This window comes from Pogoniulus pusillus, chromosome 5 (genome assembly GCF_015220805.1).
Source record: "Pogoniulus pusillus isolate bPogPus1 chromosome 5, bPogPus1.pri, whole genome shotgun sequence".
Taxonomy (NCBI): Eukaryota; Metazoa; Chordata; class Aves; order Piciformes; family Lybiidae; genus Pogoniulus; species Pogoniulus pusillus.
In genome coordinates this window covers 35,644,953-35,663,024 of record NC_087268.1, presented here as the reverse complement: position 1 = coordinate 35,663,024, position 18,072 = coordinate 35,644,953, and the positions used below count along the sequence as shown (strand labels likewise).

Genomic DNA, 18,072 nt, shown 5'->3' with positions numbered 1-18,072 from the left:
TTATTTATACATATTCATAAGATGATCCTGAGACTTCATCAGGCTAACAGCCACAGGTTTTACAGCTTTCACGCATAGCAGAGGTGCTTCTGTCCTTCAGTCATCTTCATGTCTCTTCACTGGGCTCCATCCATGTCTCTTTTGCATTGAGGAGCCCAGAAATGGGAATGGTGCTCCATTTGTGGTCTCAGAAGTGCTGAGTAATGGGGAAAGATCACCTCCTTCAGTCTATTGCCAATGATCTGCTAAATACAGCCCAGGAGAGTATTTGCCTTTTTTTGCCACAAGGACAAACTGCTAGAATACATGTTCAACTAGCGTACATCAGGACCCACAGTGCCTTCTCTGCCAAGCTCCTTTCCATGGTTGACCCCCAGTGCATACTAGCAGATGAGTTTGTTCCTCCCCAGGTGCAGGACTTTTCATTTCCTTGCTGAGCTTCATGTGACTCTTATCATCCAATTTCTCCAGCCTATGAAGGACCCACTGTATGGCAGCACAGCCACTCACAACAAGCACACACAACCACCGTGGCACAAATACAGGTTCTCATCTTACAACACAGACACATCATTTGTCAAGAACTGTTCACAAAAGCTGTTACCAACATTTCTAGCCAAGAAATGGGACAAGCAGGTAAGTAGGAATCTAGTTCTTCAAAGAAAGTTCTTTTTTCACATCACTAGGTCACATTTTCTCAGAAGTCCTATTACCAATTCGGAAAAATGCAACATTTCACAGTAAGGCAATTTAGTAGGAATTTATGAATGTTGGGAAGTGGCAAATTAGAGTAGATACTATCTTGTTCAGCCTGGCTAGTTATACTGCCAGCTGAATATGACTGTATTAATTATGGGTATTTTACTTCTTTTTTCTAACATGCCTTTACGCAACATAAACTGTAGTAATGGATTAAATGCAGCCTTGAAATCATGACTGCACAGGGTCTCATCTTGCCTCTTAATATAGGAAGGATGCTATCAACTCAATGAAAAGGCCTTAACTCAATGAAAAGGCCTCCCTTAATGCAGGAGGTTAATTTGGAATTTATGATTGATTTCTTGTGCAGATGCCCATCTTCTGAATTCTGAAGTGTGTAATTTGGAATAAAGACCCTTATTTTGGAGTCACAGGATGTGACTCATCTCATTTAGCTTCAGACATCTACAGCTGAGATGTTTGTAATCAAACGAGCCAAATAAAAAGATAGAGAATCTCAGAGGATGTGATTTATATGCTCTATTTTAGATTTCTGCCTTTAGAATAAGATGAATCATATACTAGAAATTAAATTGATTATTAAAGGAACTCAAAGTGCTTCAGTGTGAATTTCTAAAGTTATGTGGGAGCAACCTGCTCAGGAGATCAAAATCAGTTAATTTGCAATCACTGTTTTATATCCTACTTCAGTCTGAGTTAATTTTCCATTTAGATCAGACTTAAATGAATCAACGTCAACTGCTATATCACTGCTTACACTGTCTATTACCTTGGTTTCCCAAAAAATTACCCATATAAGTGCTTCCAAATCCTAATCCTACCAAGCTTCTGATGAGATCATTATCTTCAGTGATAGAGTTGTAATTTTTTCACATACTGTATGTAGACTTCTGCTTGTGTGTCACTTCAGACCATGCTTATTTCTCACACAGATCATAGTCTTCTGTGACCAGTTTTTTTCTGAATAAAGAGTTCACACCACATTTCGTCTACCTTTGATAAAATCTGTTCATTTTCCAGAAAACTTCCAAAAAATATATGTTCCCAGAAATCATTCTCTGATGCACAACCTTATTCCCTTGTTTGCCATTACAGTTTATCTCACAGCATGTCCCACTGAGATTGTATTGAATAGTAAAGCTGATAATATCTATACTGCACCTCATGCTCGATTTCTGTAGCATAAGCACAATTTGCAGCAGTTTGCTGAATAGTAAAAGGAAGCTTGTCACAAGGCTCCTCACACAGAGATACCCAAGAACTGTTTTGTGTACTGACAACCTCTGATGGGAAGGGAGATACAAAGTCTAGAAGATTCTGAGCCTCCTGTTTCAGGTAATATAGGCAAACCAGAATCTTTCCAAGCAGAGAAATTCTCAGGCAACAGGAATTAAGTTGCAAGCATAGTTTTGAAGCCTGACTGGACAATGGCTGAATGTGTGTTCAATATAGTTATGCTAGGGAATATCAGCATCTGCTGTTGTCCCAAGATGTAATAGCTCATGCAAAATAAACTTTTCATTTCAAAGTTTAATCTCATATTAAATTTCTAGAAAACAGAACTATATGTTTGTGGAAATACGACACAAAATGCATTTTTTTCTGTGTAGATTTTCATATTCACATGAATAGAAGCACTGCCTTTGGTTCTTAGTGGACCATGGGTCTGAGACAGCACAACAATTCCTGCAATAAAACCCACATTATGTTTTGTTTGGTTTTGTTTTGTTTCTAAAATTTAGCTTTGGAAGAATAGAATTTGCCTGAAAAATCCCATGCAGCCAGAAAAGGAGTCTAAAAATTTATTGCAAAGAGGTTTTTGAAAGTTGCAGGTTTTCCAGTGATGTAGTGATATATTAAGTGATGTTTTAAGAAGAATGGCTTTGTGACTGTACTGGTAATTCACATCTTGGTTTTCTGGTTTTGTGAGCTCCCTAGTAATTATGAAGGCTCTCTGGCTCACCATTCAACCACCTTTGAGGTGCTTTGACTGCAAGGTTGCTGGAAGTGAATCTCCTTGGCCGATTACTTTTCTGGATTGTTTGCTACCTGAGCACTTGATGGCAAGCCTTGAAGCTGAACTGGAAGAAGAGGACTTCATGCTATTAAATGCAAGAGAATAGGCACTTACAGAAATCTAGCTCCAGAATTCCCTGACAGGGAACGAAGCCATGCAGTGATGAATGTAATCAGGCAAGCTGGAAAAAAGCCAGGTTATTTTTTCCCCCATCAGAAATCTGCTGGGTTTTGAAAAATGTTTTCTTGATATCGACATGTTTCAAGTCAGTGCATCTGAGCTTCTTAAGTTAAAAGATGTCCCACCAGCAAATTTCTGGAAGGAAGATAGCAATTTAACTCATTAATAGAGTGTAAACTTTAGGGATTTAATTTTAAAACCAATCTACTCTTTAAAAATAAATATTTTATGAGTTGTAACAGCTCTCAGGGAAGGGTAACTGAACTCTGTAGTGCTCTTTCAACTCACTGCCTGGTAGCACTGTGAATTCTCCTCAGCAAAAGTACCACTTTAATATATCTCTCCTCATTTCTTAGGACTTCTACTTTTCCAGGTCATTTTGGGTTTTTCTGTGTGGGAAGGGGGAGTTGGGTTGGATTGAGTTTTTCATTTGTTTGCTTTGGTGGCATTAATGACTGCAGCAATTTCACTACATTTGAGAAAGTAAGAATTTTGACAAAAGATGTGGTTTTTGGGGGTAGAGAAAGATTTTCAGGGAAGGGATACATACATGTTTTGACTTTTATTGGTAAAGGAAAACACCAAATGTATCTGCTGGAAATGTTTGCCATCAGTTTTCTCACTGTTATCATGAGCCTATTTACTTTGGGACCTGAAGCTAGTCATGTCACTTCGGGCTCTGATCTTCTCAGATCACAAAAGCTAAATAGAATTAGAGCTACCTAGTGTTTAGCTAAAAGAAGCCCAAGGAAAACCCCGGGTAGGAGAGTGGGATGAAGGAAGGATCTCTCCCTCTCATTGAGGGTGGAATGAGTCTGCTGCCAGAGGCAGCATGTGCCAACAATATTGGTCCAAATGCTTCTGAGTGATTAAACCCTACTCAGTGGAGAAGCAGAAGATCTAAGGTGGAAGCATTCCTAGCTGGAACTACACAAACAATTTGTTTTCCCAGTTGGCTTTGCTGTTTCATATGTCTGCTTCTCTACCTTCTGTAAAACTACTCCCCTATGCCTGACCCAGAGCTTCTGTGATCTATGCATATCCTCTGGTTTCTGTTGGGATATCTTTATATTTACTTTTGCCAGTGTCTAGAGTACCTTCTTTTGAATTCTGTGTGCAGCCATCACACTCTTGCACAGCTTTTAGTTTCTTTCACTTCTGCTCAATACAGAGAAAACCTGTTATAACAGGTCTAAGCTTCATCATACATCACAAATTCTTCATTACTCTAGAAGAAATCTCCCATGTACCAATAGAGTAATTGTTCTAATCATCTTTTAATGCCTCCTATGGATATCTTTGTAAAACCTTCCCCCTGGTATTTTCTGCTCACTGTTTTGCCTCGCAGCTGTTGACTTCTGTGGAAACGAGTAGTCTGAAACATCAGCTATATTGGACATTTAATTCACTTTTTTATTAGTTTTACCTACATATCAATCATAATAATTGCCCTTGTCAAGAACTTTTATGTTTCAGTTCATACTGGAACTTATCGAAAACTTTTTTATGTTCTTGATATGGTTCAGTATGCAGTGAAATTCTTTGAAATGTCAACTCAAATGCTTGTAGCTACACATAGTTCTTTATCCTGAATACGTTATTGCATGTTAACATGATTTTTTCCATAGCTTTCAGTCATCACAAAAAGCAATTCTGATGTCATGTTGTGATTAAGAAAAAAAAAGCAGTTCCACTATTTTAAGATTACAAAATCATGCAATCACAAGCTGGTTTGGATTGGAAGGTGCCCTTAAAGGTCTTAAAAGTCTTAAAAGTCTAACTCATTTGTAGTGAGCAGGGACATCTTTAACTAGATCAGAACTCAGAGCTGACTGATTTTTTCCATGAATGGGGCACCAACCACCTCTCTGGGCAACTTGCTCTAGTGTTTCCCCATCCTCACTGTGAAAAAAAAAATCTTCCTCACAGCTACTCTAAATCTATCCTCTTTTAGTTTAAAACCATTACCATTGCTCTGTCACAACAGGCTCTACTAAAAAGATTGTGTCCACTTTTCTTGTAGGCCCCTTTCTTATTAGCTGTGTGTGTGTCCCTGTCCTGGAGGGACACACACAGAGCTACCCCAAACAAGTATACCCCAAAATTCCTCTCTTTCTGTGGTTTGAATGGGAGAGGAAAAGGCACTAAAAAACCTGCAGGCGTGGAGGGGGGGAGCAAAGGACCCTTCTGGCACGAGGGGTGCCCTGTGCAGTGCCCGCGCTGGAATCGGGCTGGGATTGGCTGTGCTCTTCACGCCTAGGCAGTGGTAACTCAGCTCTTTCTCTAGGAAGGGTATAAATATTGGGGGACTTCCCGCCTTGGGGTTCCCACCTTAGAGTTCTCTCCTGCCTGCATAGTTCCTGCAGAAAGAGTCTCCTGGCATTCCATAGGACAAGCTCCTGAGGGACAGGAGTGTCCCTGCTTTGGACAGCTTCCCACCGTAAGCACCCCCTCTATGCAGCTTGATAGGCTTTAACGAGCCTCGGATGGCTTTTGAAAGAGAGCGAGGGGACAAGCATCTGAAGTGCCCTTTCTCTCAGCCAGCCTGACTCAACCTGTGAGTAAACTTTAGGCTCAGCCTGATTAATAGTGGGGAATGCTATGTTTAATAGCTTAGTCTTTTCCATCTCCTGACTTCTAAAATAGTCAAATTTACCTATGGTATCCTTGTAAGATCTTCTCAATCTAACTGAATCTGCTAATTAGAACTAAATCAATTTCTGTATATAGTTTTGGGGGCAGGTTTCAGGAAAATAAAATAATTCTATTTTTATATCTATTCCTGACTTGGCCACATTAATTTCCTGCCTCCAAAACAGTCCCCTTTACAATACTTCAGTGCTTTCAATTACTTCTTATAAGCCCTTATAAGAAGTAATTACAAGTATTAAATTATTGAAAAGCCACAATAATGCCACCTCAGTGCCTTCTATATTCCAGGCTGAACAACCCTAACTCTCTCAGCCTTTCTTCATAGCAAAGCTGTATCAGGTGAACGTTTCATTGTCTTCATGTGGACATGGATCCAACAGGTCCATGTCTTCCACATACTGAGAACTCCAGAGCTGGACACAGTACTGCAGGTAGAGTCTCATCAAAGTGGAGTATGGGGGGAGTCATCTTTTCTGACATGCCCATCATGCTTTTTTTTTATGCAGCCAAAGATGTGGTAGGCTTTCTGGGCTGCAGGAGCACATTGCCCAGCTTTCCAGAGAATCATAGAATCATAGAAGGGACATTGAGATGCTTGAGTGTGTCCAGAGAAGGGCGACGAGGCTGGTGAGAGGCCTTGAGCACAGCCCTACGAGGAGAGGCTGAGGGAGCTGGGATTGGTTAGCCTGGAGAAGAGGAGGCTCAGGGGTGACCTTATTGCTGTCTATAACTACCTGAGGGGTGGTTGTGGCCAGGAGGAGGTTGCTCTCTTCACTCACGTGGCCAGCGCCAGAACAAGAGGACACAGCCTCAGGCTGCGCCAGGGGAAATTTAGGCTCGAAGTGAGGAGAAAGTTCTTCACTGAGAGAGTCATTGGACACTGGAATGGGCTGTCCGGGGAGGTGGTGGAGTCACTGTCCCTGGAGCTGTTCAAGGCAAGATTGGACGTGGCACTTGGTGCCATGGTCTAGCCTTGAGCTCTGTGGCAAAGGGTTGGACTTGATGGTCTATGAGGTCTCTTCCAACCCTGATGATACTGTGATACAGTGATACTGTGATAGTTGCTTTACAGCCTTTATATTCTCAATCTTCTGTAAGTGAAATTTATTAAATTTTTCACTGAAATCTTTGAGTAGCCTCATCTAAACTGAACTAGCTGATTTTGGGCCAGGTGACACCCAAGGTTCTTTAAATGGTCTGTCCTTCCATATTTCTATGGCTCTTTGTCTAGAGTGGCACTACCCTTTGTATTTCTCCTCTAAAAGAAAAATAAGTTATTTTGCACACTCTTTGCCTAATATGGCCTGCTTTGCTGAAGAAATTGCTACATTGCTCCATTCTTGTTCACCTCTTTTGTTTACCTCTTTTTTTGTTCCCATCTTTGAAAATCTGACATGCAGTATGGTGCATATGTGGTCAGGCAGACAGCATATCTGTGATACTATTATCTGGGTGATGCCACAATGCACCCTGTGTCCTACACTGGAGCCAAACCCAATTCTTCTACTGTAGAATTGAAAACTAAAGAAGCTAATTGTGTAACTAAAAAGAAAATGCATTATTCTCTGTCATGCTTTTCCTTAATTGTTATTCACGTGTATTGGTTTCATCTTTATTAGTTTGTGTTGCCTTTGTTTTTAAGGTTAAGTGCTACTTTACTTTGGATGTGCAAGCTTTTATCTTTGAGATTTAAGTTCTTGTTATCTTCAGTCTATTAAGATCTGTTTAACATCTGGCATTTTCTTGATTGGAAAATAGCAGTAGAAAAGACACAAGCCATGTATCATATTTTTTTCTATTCACTTACATACTGATTTTTTTTCTAGTGTTCTCACATTTTTGCCCCCTTAAATTGTGACTATATTCTCTACATTTCTCAAAATCATTTCAAATGGAGACACAAGAGGTAAAAGCAGAATCTGATGGATCAGTAGCATGTTCAGAGGCCTAGAGAAGTTGTATTATTTATCTGAATTCTTATGAGGGCACCATCAATCTTCTCCTGTTTCTCAACTTTACTTTTACAGCAGCACCACTTGCCCTTCAACAGACTTACAAATTCCTGCATGCTCCTATTTTTCATCATATAAAGGAGGAATAAGTCAAGTGAGATTCACTCATGAAAGGATAACTACTTAATAAGACAAGGTAAAATTAATTTTAAAAGTACATTCCTCACATATTGTAGGTTGACTGGCCTATTGAACAATTATCTTTTCAGTGGTTTCTCTTCAGACAGTAATTTCAGTTCTAAGTACTGAAAAGGATGGGCTATGCCAATAAGCCTTAATATGGCAGGGAATTTTCCCTGCCTCGGGTTCTGATCGGAATGCAAGATAGATTCACAGTGACAGCTATACATTTACTGAACATGTTTCAAACAAGTTGCTGGAAGCAGAGCAACCAGTTTTGTCTACTTTTTCAAACCTTTCAGCTTACCAATATAGCTTCTCTTTGAAAATTATCTGTAATAAATGCATTTGTATGTGCTCTACAGTCAATATTTTCTTTAGATGGGGAAAAAACAGAAGTGTTGTGGCATGCAAGCTGTATCTTTTATCTAAACAAAGCATTAAACTTTATTTATGTCATTTTAGCCTTGAGTTTTCTTGATGTTGTTAGTTATCAGTATCTTGCAGTGAACAGTTAAGGTGTTACCATGAGTACTATCAAGTTAACTTGATAAATCCAAGTTATTTTTTGTTCTTCTTAACTGCCTTTCATAGTAATTCTTTAATTATTTAGAGGCACTTCCCTACACAGTTTGTATAGTTTCCATGGTCTGTATTTCTAGATCAGATAGAACGTTTTTATCCAACAGGTCGCCATCCATAAGTTTGCTTTGGGACACTTTTGTCCAGAGGTTCTTTTGATCCCGTTATTTTATATTTCACTCTTCTTTTTTTACTTCAATGTTATGGTCAGAAAGAATCATGTATAGGAAAAAATACCAATTTGAAGTGACTGTAGTTCTCTAAGACATTTTTAAGCCAGTCTTGTAAGGTCTTTATAGTCTAACCAACATAGATAGTTTAGATGTGTGTATAGGCTTTGGAATTACATTACTGTAAGGAGAGGTGGACCTTATTTCTCATATACATAGTATACTGTCATATTCTAGGACTTCATCTCATAAGAATAATCTTGTAATAGTTTCACTCAGGTGGTAAATAAGTACACTTCCACTAACAAGCTGTTATTGCCCAGTAACAACAAGGGCAAGAAGGAGGACCCAGGAACTACAGACAACTAATTAGCCCTAAATCACTGTCATTTCCTGTAAACGTTACAGAGCAAATATTCCCAGAAACCATCTCCAAACACATGGAAGACAAGAAAGTGACAAGAAACAGTCAGAAAGACTTTATGAAGGATAGATCTGGTTGTCTTCTACAATGATATAATTAGCATGTTGGGCAGGGGAATAGTAATGTTCGTAGCATGCCTCAATTTAGTAAGGCCTTTGACACTGTGTCCCACAGCATGTCTGTGGCCAAATTGGAAATATCTGGGCTTGTTAAGAGGACAAATAAGGTGAATGGAAAATTAATTTGGCTGCCAGAATTTAGGGATTATGATCAGCTGATCCAGCAGTTAGCTGGTTATTAGCAACTTCACATCTTTCAGAGATTGAGCATAGAGGCAGTTCTTTCTCTTTCTTAACAACCTGGACACTCAGCATGTTCCCAAACTAGGGGAGGACTAAAAGACTGGAAAAGTGACCCTCCAGCTTCAAGAAATGTAAATGCAATGTCCTGCACCTGGGATGGAGTAACTCACACAACAGATAGACTGGCACAGACTGGCTAGGGAGCAGCTTTGCGGCAAGGGACCTGAAGTTTCTGCAGCACAAGCTAAGCATGAGTCAGCAGTGCACTCTTGAAGCAAAGACAAAGAGGTTTCTGGGCTGCATTCACAGAGTAGAGTCAGGAGGCTGAGGGAAATTATTCTTCTGCCTTTACACTTGTGAACATCTGCTGGGATTACTCTGCACAGCTGTAGGCTCCCAGCAGAAGAAGGACATTAACAGACGGCAGTGTGCAAACAAGTTGTTTGAGAGCTGAAGCACATGGAAGACAATGAGAGGAAGAGGGATTTTGGTAAGTCAGAGGGGAATGTTAACGAGAACATTATTTCTATTTACAACTACCTAATGCAACAGAAAGAGGACAGGCTCAAAGGAGGAGAGAGGAAGGAGAAGAGGTAACAAATCTAAGCAAAAGTACAGAAAAATCTAATTGTATACCACAGAATCTGTTTTTGCTTTGAGGATGGTCCAACACCGGACCAGGCTGCATAAAGAGGTTGTGAAATTCCTCTCCTTGGAAATATTAAAAACTTAACTGGACAGCCTCAGAGATATCTGAGCTTCCTTTTAGGGGCATCATTTTTAGGAGAGCGTGCAAATATAGTCCAAATATAGTACATGTGAAAATCAGACCTGAAATTCTGGTTTTGACAAATCTTCAAATTATGGCAAAGATATCATTCTACCTCCTTGTTATTTTAGCAAATTATGGCAAAGATATCATTCTACCTCCTTGTTATTTTAGCAAATTATGGCAAAGATATCATTCTACCTCCTTGTTATTTTAGCAACATCTTTTCATTACTATTTCAATGTCATTAGAATATTGGAAGCGAGATGAGCATTTCAATAGTAAACTCCTCAGATATATGCAAAACTCCTCACACCTGATTCTTGACAATTACTTTTAATATCACTGCAAATATCAGAAACACTTTCCAGTTAACTTTCTTCCACTGACATAGATAGAAGCTTTGTTGATATGCCTGACCTCTAGGCCTTCTTAATACAGCTAAAGTGTGAAAAACAATTTGATCCTTTACCTTGTAGGGCAAAGCTTAATCTGATAAAAATCTCTGCAGTGACAGAATTTATCAGAAATAAATCCACACCAACATTTAGTAACTGATTACACTTCATGAAGATATAGATTAGTAAATGGATTCACACTGCAAAGACATTTGTTCAAAGTTCTTCTTAAGTACCAATCAACATTTTCATGCATCTGGTTTTGAAGTATATTCTGGAGCACTTGGATTTCTTCTTTGCAGACAAGCAGTGCTTAGGTCCAATTTAACCTGGAGCAACTGAATACTTGGACTCCTGCTGAGATTTACACCACTGTGCCAGTTAGTGGGAAATTAAGAGTCCCTGTGCTATTTATGATTCTTTTCTGATAACTACTGAATTTCCAAAATGTATCAGAGACTCAGATTTTTTTTTCCTTATCATTAGTGTCATGAAAATATTATTACTTAGCTCATACTTAATATCCTTAGTGAAATAATTTGATAACCACATATGAAAATAATCATACAAGCCTTGGTAATTTCTGAGGGGAAAAAACATCTGGAATATCTCCTTCGCTCTGCTTCTTTATGTGTGCACATTCTAATCACTCTCAGAAGCCTTCAAATAATTTAACTTCCTGAGTTTCACAACTAGTTCATGCTAATCACATACCCTCTCAATAGCTGTGGATTTGCAAAAGAGCTATCATGCTTTCCTTTAGTGGTTGTTTCACAATAGCATCCCTCTTTAGACAAGTATTATGATTTTATCAGCTTTTCATTTTTGAGTAGCAACCAATGAAGTTTAAAGCATTTGTTCAATAGCATTTTTCCTCCATGCAGTTTGAAGTGACCATGATTCCTTTGAGCATCTTCCTTTAGTTGAAAATTCAAAGTTAAAGGCTACAGTTATTGTTAGTGATTTTTACAACAGCTTTGATTCCCAAAGTGTGATGGTTTGGGTGTTCCCCGCACCCCCACGCTTTGGAAATCACCCAGACTAGACTCAGACAGCTCTGGAAATTGAATGAATATTGAATATTGAAAATTGAATATTTACAGCTTATCACAATATACAAGCAGATATTTACAGTATATACAGTTATAGACAGAAATATACAAAGTAAAAGGTAACACAGAAACACAACAGCCCTTCCAGAAACCTCAGTCTCCAGGAGGGGCTCCAAACTGCCCCTTCACCTTCCCCCTACCCCTCTAAACCTTACCCCAGTCCCAAGGAAGAATGGAGGTTTGCCAGAGGGTTAGGAAGCAAAGTGGACTAATTAAAGAAATGGAGGGTGAGGTTAGAAGAGAGATGCAGCTCCAAGCTCACCAGCAGCAGCAGAAGTTGTTATCTATGTTTTTATTTCTTGTTCTTATGCATCTCAGCAATTCTATGAGGGAAGTAGACATCACCATTGTTTTCCTTTCACAGCCTGTAATCTAGTCCTTCTCACCAAAACATTCTAGCTAGCTTCAAACTAGCACACAAAGGTACTGTAAATACTAAAAAACTTGAGTCACATAGTTCTATTAGAAAAAAAAAAGGTAAAGAAACACAGGTTCACAACTGATTACTATTTGAATCTAGTATATAACAACTCTTTCTGTAATATGGACACATATGGCAGATGTAAACAGCAATACTAACAAGACTTCTATATAGCATCTGAGGTCAAAAAACAGTTAGTAAAATGTAGTGATTAAAGTACAATACAAGAATTCAAGAGCACTTAATACCACTGTTCTCTAAAGGGCATGTTTTAGACATTTTGATCATACTGCAATCTACTCAAAGCTGTTAAAGTATGGATAATTTTGTTCAATTTTCCAGTAGGTTTCTGCCTTGAATAAGTAAATAGTGGGTAATGGTTTGTGTCAAAGTCCTTGTAACACTCCATTAAACATAAAGCATGACAATCTGATCAGATGTCTCTTTTATAGTCAGAAACTGACTTGTGACTTTGGGAGTTACTCAGCTGTATCAGGTCACATCAGAAGTCTAGTCTTTTCATCTTCTAAAAATCCCTTATGGCTTTACATCTGACAAATTTTGAATCATAGCATCATGACCTCACTTTTAAAACTGCACTTGATGTAGTCAAAGCACTTACTGAATGAAAAGTAGAACACTCTTCTGCTGCAGACTATACAAAAGGAAACCCTCTCTGGGTTGGGGTTTGGGTTTGTTTTTTTTTTTTCTTGTTTGGTTGGGTCTTTTTTCTGTTTTGGTTTGTGGTTTTTTTTTTTTCCCTTAATGCATTAGATTTAAATCATATTCTTAAGCTTCAACTATTTTGTTCACATGAAAGAAATTAGACTTCAAAACTGTCAAGAGCCTATCTTAAAATACATACAAAACCAAGGGAATCCAGAGTTAAAAGAGAATCATTTGTCCATTCAAGCATCAGTATTTCATGAAGATAGTTTAAAAACAAACAAACTTTTATGTAAATAAGTTCAAATAGATATTCCAGATAAATATAGAAGCAGAGATTCCTCACATCGTGCATAGCTATCAGTAGACTCTATCTACATAAAGTTTTCACAATGCTTTACACTTAATGCAATATTCAAAACCTAAACCATGATGATGACTCAGCTGAAACAGTTATCTATCTTTCAGAAACTGTTTGTCCAGTTTTTTAGATTTCCTGCAGGGTAATCTTGCTTGTCTGAATTCCACAGAAAAGGAAAGGTTAGAACATGGTAAGCAAGGGAAGGAAGGAAGGCTCAAATGATAGAAGACAGGAGAACATCAAGGCAAAAAGGGGGGAAAAAACACCTTGTTTCCAGGGTACAGCAGAGCAGCTGTACCAGATCAACAGGACCTTTGTAATGCTCAAGGACTAGTCTTAGAGAATTGTGAAGGGAAGTAGTGGCAAAGACAGGTGCAATGAAACAGACCCTTTATACCTTCAAATTCCTGACTTTGCACCTTTTATGCAGTGAAGTTTTATAGTTTGTAGTTAAACCTGTGGGGTTTTTCCCTGGGACAGTGGAGGGACTTAAACCATGACCTCTTCCTGGTTAATTATTAGAGAAGACATGATCTGTCATTTCTCCACAGTGTGTCCCAGACCTTGCAGAAGTGTGACTGTGTAAGAAAATTATTAGTTCTGTGGTATGCGTCTCAGTAAAGATTGAATGCTTATTATTAAAATCTGATAAATTACTTACTAATTATTAATGTTGCATGGGTTCAAGAACCTAACAGCCTACTGACTCATAAGCAGCCTTTCATCCCAGGCTGTAGGTGATTTTTTTGTTTAGGTGAAGATTCAGTCATGTCTTCTAACCAGAAATTACTTACCACACAGCAAAGGTGAATTAACTCCTGCTAAAACACTGATTTTTAGCAGGTTTCAATCTCTGCAAATTGTTACAAAACACATGCTATATCTCTGGTAAATGTAATTAAAAGTGATCCAGGACAATTTTGAAAGAGCTTCTGAGATATATGGCCTTTAAAATGTCTGTCATTCACATTTGTATAGGAAATCAAGTTACTACCTGTTAAACTAGTTTGATAACTTTGCACTCTCTCATACAGTCTCATACAGTCTGTTACCGATGTGTGAATGAAGCAAAACACCAGAGAGTCTCCCTAGCAGCTTAAAGGAACAATAAATATTAAAGCAGTGGTATGTACCATTGCAATAGTATCTAGGTGTTTAAAAGCACTTCATTGCTTTCATTTATTCCAGCTACTTTGACATGAGCACTGGAACTACAAAATCAAATTTATATAAATCTGTTAACACTTTAATTGTCTAATTTTATACAAGAATATATGTCTGCTCTATTGCACAATATTACAGTGCATTAGATTACAGTCTTTCCATAAAGGCCCTGAGCCTAGTATAAGTTTTATACAGAGGTTTATTTTTATGGATTTCCTAGTAAAATCATTCTGCATTTCCAGTAATTCCCTAGGTTGACAACAGATATTTTGGGCAACATTCTCAAAAGGGTTTGTTCCTGAAGCATTATTTGTGTCACCACTGTTTCCTTTCTGCAGTGGTAAGTGTAAAGTATATTTCAATGCTCTGTTTAATTTATAACTTCTAAGTGGTTTCGACATTATTCTGTCATATTTTATCATGCCCACATTTCCTCCTGCTGCAGGAGCATACAGCTGAATGAAGAGCACAAAAGAAAGCTTTGGTGTTGGAACAGGCTGCCCAGGAAGGTGCTGGAGTCACCATCCTTGGAGGTGTTCAAGAGGAGGCTGAATGAGGCACTTAGTGTCATGGTTCAGTTAATTAGAAGGGTTAGGTGATAAGCTGGACTCAACGAGCTTAGAGGTCTTTTCCAACCTGGTTAATTCTGTGATTCTGTGAAAACCAAGTTGCAATCAATTGAAATAGTAATATTCCCAGTTAGCTTCTGTCATGGATGAAATATGCTGTTGAATATTCAATTCCATGCAGACATCATGCCAGCTTTTAAATGCAAGCGCTGGCAGGAGCAAAGTATCGTGGGACTTGTAGTTCAGATTGTAACATGAGAGACTTCCTATTTCTGGTTGTTGCTTGTGGTTTCTGGTTTTGGAGTGTGGGGCTTTTCTGCTGGCCTGGCTGAAGGCTTGGAGATGGGGGGGGGTCATTTCACAGCTCGGTTCTGCTGTGGCTTCTGCTTTTGCTATGGTTTTCTGCAGAACAGACTAAGATAATTGTACATTGTATTATTTCCATTAAGCTCCTTATGATAACCCAAGGCTTTTTGTGTTACTTCCCCTCCTAATCTTTGAGGGTAAAGGGGATCTTGCTTGTGAAAGCAGACTGTGTTAAACCAGTACAGCTTCTTAAATCCATTCCATGCTGCAAGAACCATTAGTAATATTAAACTTCACTAAGGAAAACATTACCTTTCTTCTTGGCAGAATGAGAAAATTTAGTCAAAACATGGTTCATTCTCCTGTCTTAAGTCTCTAATATGAACCAAGAAAAAAATTAAAGGAAGTTTAATCTAAATTAGGGTCTTTTAAAACATTCACAAAATAGTAACCTATTGTTCTCATGGGATTTAATATTCTTATTCTTAATATCCAATGGATTGCATAGCCAAACTCTAGACCAAATATTTGGTGTAACTTGAGTTTTGTCCATTGTCCTTTCTTCTGGCTGGTTGGAAAAAAAATAAATTTGATGTAATTGTACCCTGGAGAAAAACAGGTTTTTTTACAACACACAAAGCCAGGTGCAAGAGAGCTTTTATTTCAAACAAACATCCTTAAACTGAACCTGTGACTTGTTTATGACTTTTCTAGTCATAAAATAGATGTCAAAACGTTGAGTTATCTAATATGCTTAATATTCAATTAATTGTTCCAATGAGCATCAAAAAAAGAGGGTTTTTTATATACAATTTTCAACACTTTTTTGTTAGTAAAGCCACTGAGAAGGTATAAAGAAGAGATGAAGAAAAAAATAAAAGGAAAATAACATTTTGCAGTACATAAATAACATATTTATGCATCTTTTGGAACAAAAAATATTTATATGAAATAGTACAATTAACTATTAGGCAATATGTTTTTTTATTAATATCATACTGTGAGGGGAATTGTCTTAGAAAGTTTTTTTACTTTTTGTTTAGCAAAGGACAAAATACTTTTTTTTCCTCATAATTCAGCCTATTTTTTTAACTAAATCAGTATCACAGAATCGTTTCTGCTGGAAGCAACCTTAAAGATCATAGAGTTCCAAACCTTTGCCACAGCCAGGGACACCTCCTGTTAGATCAGGTTGCTCAGGGCCATATTCAACCTGTCCTTGAACACTTCCAGGGCTGAAGCCTCCACAACTTCTCTAGGCAACCTGTTCCAGTTCTTCATCTCCTGGTGAAGAATTTCTTCCTAAATATGAATGTGAATGGGATAGAACAAAAATATGTGAAAAGGGCAATTCACTTTAGGGATTTAATACTGATTGCATGCTAATAAAAAGAGGTTTTGGCCCCTGTCCAGAACTAAGTGTGATAGGTGTCCCATAGCATAGTCCTCATTATGTAGCACAATGGCTCATGCACACAGGAATGAATTCCATCCTTTATGCCGTGAAATCAAGAAGGGAGTTCATAAATCACGCACTCATCTTTATGACATTCTTTATGATTCTAGTAGGACAGTCAGAAGGTGAAGTATGTGCTAATCTCCAAAAGATCTGCCTTAGTCAAATAGTCACAGACAATTCACAACTAAGTTTTTGTTAACAATTAACAATTATTACTAATATTATTACGATTAACAGTATTTAGCAGTAAAATGCTATTTCCATTGTCAGCTTTTAGGCCTTTGCCATAAATTGGCATCCTTTTGCCATAACCCTGTCGCATGTTTATCATTCTTCTTATTCTCCCTATATGTTTATTATCAGGGTGATGTAACAAGCTGCTCAAGGAGGTGGTGGAGTTCTAATCTCTGGAGACATAGCTGGCTATGTTCCTGCTTATTGCAGGGAGATTTAACTAGATGACCTCTAGAAGTCCCTTCCAACCAGTATGATTTTATGATTCTGTGTTCAAATGCATTTACACCAAGATGTAACTACATTACAAAACTGTTGTATTTGATGTAGCTAGCCAAGTTTTGGTAGTGGGGGCTGGGATGGTGACTTCTGTAAGAAGACATCAGTCAAACTAAGCTACCTCTAGTCAGCTCCAGAACGGACCCATGACTGGCTAAAGATGAGTCTATGATAATGTATTTAAGAAAGGGTAAAATGCACCACGCGGCAGCTGTAAGAGAAGTGAAAATAACAGGGCAGAAACAGCCCTACAGATACCAAGGTCAGCGAGGAAAGATGGGGAGGACGTGCTTCAGACACTGGACAGAGGTTCCTTTAAAGCTCATGGGAAGGTCATGGTGAAGCAATCTTTTCCTCTGAAATTCATGAAGGACAACAGTGGAGCATCACACTTCAAAGCCAGTATATTGGTACCTTAAAATTTCCAACTAAAGCAAATAATTTATGTGCACCTTAGGCCTTCATCCAGCTGGAAAAGAATTTATCAGTTGAGTATTCAATCACTTATTATGTGTATCACCAAATTTCTCTTCATTAATTGTTTACTGAGATTTATCTACCATAGTAATTTAGTCTTTAGTTAGGTTTACTGCTTGCTTCAGTATTTATTTCATTTAGAATAATGATCAATAGAACAAAGCTGTTGCCCAAGACCATGTCCCCGTGCTAATAGCATGCAAAATTGTCTAGTAAATGAAAATAACCACCAAGAACCATCAAGCTACATAGTGTCATTTCAAATTAATCTCTGTAATAAAAGTCAGGCTTCATATTAATAACAACAATAACTGTAACTCATATTTTTCATTTTCTTCTTCCTTAGAAAAACGTAAAAGTGACAGCAGATGATCTGAAGTGCCAATTTATATAGACATCAGAAAATATCTTTTGAAAGACGGATAAAACAGCTTTCTGTTGCTTATTTGTGGCACACTGTAAGAGCAATACAGCAGCTAGCATACATACCCATTATATTGTCCAAGAGAGAAATGTGTGCTCAGTAGCAGGAAATCCCTGCCCAACTGATAAGAAAGGAGGACTATTCTATGCTATTAAAAAAAATTGTGAGGTTTTAAATTGGATTATTGTTCAGCTTACTTTGGTTTCAAAAAGCCTGTTTTATTTTTAACCCTCAGAGAAATAATTCCAGGCAGA

General features: G+C 38.1%; 1 long non-coding RNA gene across 1 annotated transcript; it reads left to right on the top strand.

The window, feature by feature from the left end:
• The first annotated feature begins 522 nt into the window (after positions 1-522).
• LOC135175709 (uncharacterized) lies at positions 523-3,380 on the top strand. Its single transcript, XR_010302446.1, has 3 exons — positions 523-636; positions 1,969-2,055; positions 2,651-3,380. It is a non-coding gene; the product is annotated as an uncharacterized LOC135175709 (long non-coding RNA).
• The last annotated feature ends 14,692 nt before the right edge of the window (positions 3,381-18,072 follow it).